The sequence below is a fragment of the Triticum aestivum genome, chromosome 1A, assembly GCF_018294505.1.
Source record: "Triticum aestivum cultivar Chinese Spring chromosome 1A, IWGSC CS RefSeq v2.1, whole genome shotgun sequence".
Taxonomy (NCBI): Eukaryota; Viridiplantae; Streptophyta; class Magnoliopsida; order Poales; family Poaceae; genus Triticum; species Triticum aestivum.
Window position 1 is genome coordinate 574,108,463 of NC_057794.1, and position 7,666 is coordinate 574,116,128.

Below are 7,666 nucleotides of genomic sequence, written 5' to 3' on the forward strand. Positions count from 1 at the left end.
CATGACCTTGTCCGAACTCTCAAACTCCCTTCCTAGTTTGACATGCTAATCATCTCACCTGCATGCAATTATTATGAGGCATGCTTCTTGTTATCTAGCTGAGCAGTATTGCCTTCTTTGAATTATTATGCTAGTGAAACAGGATAATCAATCTAACCAGCTTCCTTGACACTTTTGTTTTCTGAAATATTAGCAGCTATAAAGTAGGACGCAACATCTCATTCGGTCCTTGCATTCCGAGACACTTATGGATTCTCTTCTCCTTTTTCCGAATGGTGGACAACAACATTAGCACGATTTTAATTGCACATCACACCATATAACCAACACAACTGTTTGGAGGCGAAATGTTCAACGTCACACACCAAGTGAAGGTTTCAGTATAGAGCAACAACTGTCGGATGTATCACATACTCCCTTTGTTCCTAAATATAAGTCCTTTTAGAGATTTCAATATGGACTACATACGAAGCAAAATGAGTGAATATACACTCTAAAATATGTCTATATACATCTGTATGTAGACCGTATTTAAATATCTAAAAAGACTTATATTTAGACACAGAGAGATTAGTACACACTAGGCTAAAAATTCAACGCCACATATAGAGCACTAGGTGAAGATTGCTGGGGAAGCTGGTAAGCTAAAGCCTAAAGGTAGTAACTGAATCCCATCATAATGCTAGAGTAGGTGCCTATCATGTTGTAATTTCACAATCGGTTCAGCGGGAACCGAACCTTCAATTACCAAAGCCATGATAAAAAAACCACCCTTATCTCTAGATTCCCGCGACAAATATTTCTACTTACTAAGAATTTCTAGAATCCGATTTTATGGGTCCTAGTTTCCGACAGTCAATGTGTCATGTTCTAGTGTACACTTGCAGGACTTGGCATAGAAATTAGCATATGATGGAGCACCTACTGACCTGCTAGAACAGGGGCTGACATGTTGTAATCCCATCCCTGCCTGATGGCAGCTAAACAAAAGTTAGGGGAATGCACCATGTTCTACTTACAAAAAGTTTACACAATGTTTGGGATCCTCATTACAGTCAATGTACCATGTTCTAGTGTACAACAGACACACAAGCGCAAGGAACACAGGTCTTGCTGGGGGAGCAGCACAACAATCCCCTAAAACAACCTCATGCCTGATTTAATCGAATAATCTGGTTTTTGGTTGCTATGTTTATCTACTAGCTGGTGACTGAAAGTGTGTAAAAGAGATTGCAGCACCGAAGTCTACACTGAGTTGGTTCCATATAACATTCTCAGTTTCCACTTGTTCTTTTGTGAGAGAAGACAGAGCTTTATTGATCACATAATATCGGAACACAAAGATTTCCGAATGCACTCCAGATCACAACTTGAAACAAAAGCGGAGCTAGGAACAACATAGGACCTAGCTAAAATGTGCGCCGCTTCATTGAGAGAATGACTAACGTGACAAAAGGCCACTGAAGAGAAGCCAGCCGCCATCCATCTGATGTCCGCCACCACAGAGCCGACGACGGATCCATCCTTTACTAGCAGACCTTCGTTGTAGCGAGCATCGTTACGTGCCTCCCATATATGCCAACAGCCAACAACCAGAAAGTCACACAGCCAATGTTTCGCAGAGATGCATCCCTGACTATTCAGGCAAATACAAAAAACTATTTGACCTTCCGCCACACCTCACGAGCAAACTGGCAAAAAAAGAAGTGTGTGCTCGATGCTTTCCTCTCTTCCACTTGTTGGCACTCCTCTTCCAAATGACCTATTATAGATCAACTGACAGCACTCCTCTTCCAAATGGAATTGATCCCCCCTGTTTTCGCCCTTGGAAATCGAATTCAGCTCAGACTCTGCTGATGCAACCCACGCCCTGCCTGCAAACCGCGCTATCCTGGAGTCACTGCTTGAAATATCATCTTGACGCTTTTGGGTGAGATAATTATCCTTGGCGAAACGTGGTGACCATTCTAACCAGTTTCCAAAACTTTTCTGAAATACACTAGCAGTTACAATGGCGCGTCTCATTACAAGGTACTCCCTCTGTTCCTAAATATTTGTCTTTTAAAGATTTCAAATGGACTACCACATACGGATGTATATAGACATATTTTGGAGTGTTGATTCACTCATTTTGCTCCGTATGTAGTCACTTGTTGAAATCTTTAGAAAGACAAATATTTAGGAACGGAGGGAGTAGATAGGAACACCAGCAACCACGCAGCATCTCACTCAGTCCCCTCCCTCTTTTTTTAAACGTTGCCTCATATATTAATAATTAATTAAAAAGAGAGTAGAGTAATGCGTTACAGGACTCCAGCACAAAGTGAATCACTCTCCCGCTACAATTGTTCCCAATTTTTTTGCACCCGTGGCAATCGAAAGCTTGGCCTCCATTCGTCTCTTTATGAGACACGGATTTCAAAATGCCACGACATGGCAGGCTCATCACATATGACATTCAGGCAGCATTCAGGGCCTGTTTGGTTTCAAATAAGTCACCAACTTATAAGTTAAAAAGTGAAAAAAGTGACTTATTTTGCCAAACAGACCCAACTTATAAGTCACCCCAACTTATAAGTCATAAGTTGCTCCACCCCAACTTAAAACTTATAAGTCACCCTCTTTTGCGTGGGTCCCATCACCTTTACATCAAAAAAACAAGGTGGGAAGGCGTGCTCAGGTGACTTATAAGTCAGATGACAACCAAACAAGCGTGATTTATAAATCACTGATTTTAAGTCACCTGACTTATAAATCAGGTGACTTATTGGAACCAAACAGGCCCTCAGACTTATGCTCACAAGAGTCCTGGCAGGCTCATCATTAGGTGGCAGGCAGCAACACTGGAGCATATGACTCATCACATTAATCACTACTAACAAATGTCAGCACATGTTATCCCCAAAAGAGTTTTGAAAGTAAGGTGTGAGATCTTGGCATGGGAAATATATAGCATCTGCTGTAACACCTGCCAGGACAAGTGCCTGGCATCCTGTAATCCCATCATATAGTAGCTAAACAAAAGTCAAGGGAGAATGCCAACAAATATTTCTACTTACAAGAGTTTACACATAATCTGGCTTGGCGTCCTCATTTCGGAGAGTCAATGCACCATGTTCTGGTGTACAACACTTGGAATTGGAAATAACATCACATCTGCGATGAGTAGCAAATTTTTTGTCATGACAATTATATATAAAAAAACGTCGTCCTGCTCAGGTTCTCATATAGAGCAGGACTCTAAACAAAAAGTAGGCCAGAACTTTAACACTCTAGTCAGGATTCATGCAGGAGAATGATGAACTAAGTCAAAACAAGAATTGAAAATGCACTGGTAGAGTATAAGTACTTTAGTGATGAATGGTGAACTAGTACATATATTACCCCAGTCTCTCTTACTACAAACATATCAATGAGTGAACCATGTTATCATTTTCCTCTCATAAAGTCCTCCCTCATGTGCCAAACAAAGAATATGCAAAAATTATGATTTTGAGTTTTGTTTAGCTTCCAAATTCTGAACACCATCAATCGAAAGCCATGCGGGCTACACAAAAGAAAACCAATATTTCTTCACCCTTACCTCCATATGCTGCAATATTGAACATTTATTCCACAAATAACCATCTATTCTCAGCTCATACAAAGACACAGAAACAGAGCTAACTTTGATGGATAACAACTTGTACACTGAAGATATTTACTTGCCTAAACAAGTGAAAATAAAAACGTGAAAGTGCAAACGATATCAAAGATAGATAATACACTCCCATTGTCTTATATTACCCTACATCAAGAGCTAACGAGTGGCCACAATAATTATTATTACATGACAACAAATAGATTAACTGACAAGGTTCATTCATAAACTAAGCAGTGCCCTTATAGTGACTTGGCTGACAAATATTGTTCAAAGCCACAAAAGATATGCACCCAAACACCAACAGAAAGGTATACCAAACTGTAGACATATGAGTTTGAAAATATATCTAAGCAATGCCATGAAACTACTCCCTCCGTTCCTAAATATAAGTCCTTTTAGACATTTCAAATGGAATACAGCTTACAGATGTATGTAGACATATTTTAGAGTATAGATTCACTCATTTTGCTCCGTATGTAGTCACTTGGTGGAATTTCTAGAAAGAATTATATTTGAGAACAGAGGGAGTAGAAGAGTATGGCCATAGAAACCACTGACGATTTAGTGACCAGCTGACGACAATTCCGCAAAACAGGGAATATAAGGCATACCATACATGCCTTCAGTGCAGATAACATGCACTTTCTGATTATCCATGCCGTACGATAATGTCATGTTCTTGTTGTCGGTAAGGAAAATAATATTAAAATCTGGATGAACTGCAAACATCCGATAAAATCCATCATCTTTGCGACAATGCCTTCCAAACAGCTCCAAAACTTTAACAGTGTGCTTTTGCGTCCACTTTCCAGTAGCATAATCTTCAATAACCCAAATATAGAGTTGGTAATCATGGAGATGATCTATCTGCTAGAGATACAATTGTCCCTGAGACTGCCCAATGTAAACATCAGAGCTCATGTAATCAATCAGAGCTCATGTCATTAATATCAGAGCTAATGTCATTTGGCATTTGAATCTCACTCCAAACTTTCCCCTCTACATCGACTGTGAATATTGATTTACAAAGGGTAATCAAATGCATGGTGCCATTGAGGAAGACACGTGCGGATCTAGCGTGATCCACATAATCTACGGAAACCCACTTACTCTGCATGTAAGTCCATTGTCCGGTTTCTGATGAGTAGATACCCACTTCTTCAGAATCATAATCAACATTGCCAGGGGATGCAAACACCACAAAGTGGGACGGAACAGCAGCGTCGAAACCTAAGTGAACGAACGGTGTGACTTTCAACGGGTAGCTCCACACTTTATCATGACTTGGAAATACTACAGGAGGCAGCACAATCCACTCTTTAGTTATAGGAGGCAGAGGGAGCTGTAGGGCACTCGGGAAAGGATCTCGACGAGGGCGCCCTCGGGGAGGCTCGGCACCTGCTCCTGCTTCTGCTTCTTCTCCTATAAAGGACAGAAACGGCTTGTTCGGGTTCCCGATTCCTTTTCTTGGATCGAAGATGAGGGCTCAGTCAGAGAGATTGGAAGATGGCGCTGTTAAATAAAAGGAAGACTGAAGCAGCGTGAGCGAATCTCGGTACCTACCGGAGGATTGTCGGGGAGCGGCGGCGAAGAATGGGGCGGGGCGTCCTCGTCGCGGCGGACGGTCGCCACTGGGTGGCTCTGCACCGTGCTGCCATGCTTGCCTCCTTCTCCTCCTCCTCCTGGTGGCATCGCCTCCTCCCCGCCTCACGGATCAGTGCCTCGAGGCAGCCGAGTGGACGGCTGCCTCGCCGGCTGCCGCTGCTCGCCGGGGGGATGGGGCGGCGGCTGATTTGGGAACTCCGTGATAACGGGCTCTGGGAGACTACACGCCGGCTCAATCAAGAATTCAGGGCTGCTTGAAGAATGAAGCAAGCCGTCAGCGCTAACCAAGCCTGCCTCCAACTCCTGGCCTCATCGATGATTCCACCATGAATTTGTGAAACGGAGCTAGCCACTACCAAAAACAACCTCCTCCGAACGAAATCTCTTTTCCATTCAGACGCACCTGATGCAGCACGCAACCTTCTTTCAACCTTCGATCGAGTTCACATCCACTCCCCCTTTCCAAGCTTTACTCTTTCTTTACTTGTCGCCAAACCATATAACACATGCATGTCAGCTCTTAATTAAGCCTCCAACATCGACCGACCAAGCATTAAGTGCTGACACATGTACTACATGACATCATACTACGCAGTAGTTATCTGAATTTTTCTGGATGTATCACTATAACATAGTGTAAGTGGGTGACATGCACTACTAGGGAAAACCTAGTGGTAGCGTGGGTTTTGAGGCTATCAGCAGCCCGGGTAGCCGCACTACTGATACGTCTTCAACGTATCTATAATTTTTGATTACTTCATGCTATATTATCTACTGTTTTGAACATTATTGGACTTTATTTTCCACTTTTATATTATTTTTGGGACTAACCTATTAACCGGAGGTCCAGCCCAGAATTGCTGTTTTTTTGCCTATTTTGCCTCGTGGGCCCCTCGAAGCTCCACCGACGTACTTCTTCCTCCTATATATATCCACGTACCCCCAAACGATCGGGGACGGAGCCAAAAACCTAATTCCACCGCCGCAACTTTCTGTATCCACGAGATCCCATCTTGGGGCATGTTCCGGAGCTCCGCCGGAGGGTGCATCGAGCACGGAGGGCTTCTACATCATCATCCAAGCCTCTCAGATGAAGTGTGAGTAGTTTACTTCAGACCTACGGGTCCATAGTTAGTAGCTAGATGGCTTCTTCTCTCTTTTTGGATCTCAATACAATGTTTGAAGGAAATATGCCCTAGAGGAAATAATAAAGTTATTATTTATTTCGTTATATCATGATAAATATTTATTATTCATGCTAGAATTGTATTAACCGGAAACATGATACATGTGTGAATACATAGACAAAAAGAGTGTCATTAGTATGCCTCTACTTGACTAGCTCGTTGATCAAAGGTGGTTAAGTTTCCTAGCCATTGACATGGGTTGTCATTTGATAAACGGGATCACATCATTAGGAGAATGATGTGATTGACATGACTCATTCCGTTAGCTTAGCACATGATCGTTTAGTATGTTGCTATTGCTTTCTTCATGACTTATACATGTTCCTATGACTATGAGATTATGCAACTCCCGTTGACCGGAGGAACACTTTGTGTGCTACCAAACGTCACAACGTAACTGGGTGATTATAAAGGTGCTCTACAGGTGTCTCCGAACGTACTTGTTGGGTTGGCGTATTTCGAGATTAGGATTTGTCACTCCGATTGTCGGAGAGGTATCTCTAGGCCCTCTCGGTAATGCACATCACTTAAGCCTTGCAAGCATTAAAACTAATGAGTTAGTTACGCGATGATGTATTACGGAACAAGTAAAGAGACTTGCCGGTAACGAGATTGAACTAGGTATTGAGATACCGAAGATCGAATCTCGGGCAAGTAACATACCGATGACAAAGGGAACAACGTATGTTGTTATGCGGTCTGACCTATAAATATCTTCGTAGAATATGTAGGAGCCAATATGAGCATCCAGGTTTCGCTATTGGTTATTGACCGGAGACTTGTCTCGGTCATGTCTACATAGTTCTCGAACCCGTAGGGTCCGCACGCTTAACGTTACGATGATAGTAATATTACGAGTTTATATGCTTTGATGTACCAAAGGTTGTTCGAAGTCCCAGATGTGATCACGGACATGACGAGGAGTGTCGAAATGGTCGAGACATGAAGATTGATATATTGGAAGCCTATGTTTGGATATCGGAAGTGTTCCGGATGAAATCGGGATTTTACCGGAGTACCGGGAGGTTACCGGAACCCCCCGGGAATCAAATGGGCCTTAGTGGGCCTAGGTGGAAGAGAGAAGAGGAGGCAAGGGCTGGCCGCATGCCCCTCCCCCTAGTCCGAATAGGACAAGGAGAGGGGGGCGGCGCCCCCTTCCTTCCTTCTCCTCCACTCCTTCCCCCTCAAGTCCTAATCCAACTAGGAAAGGGGAGGAGTCCTACTCCCAGTG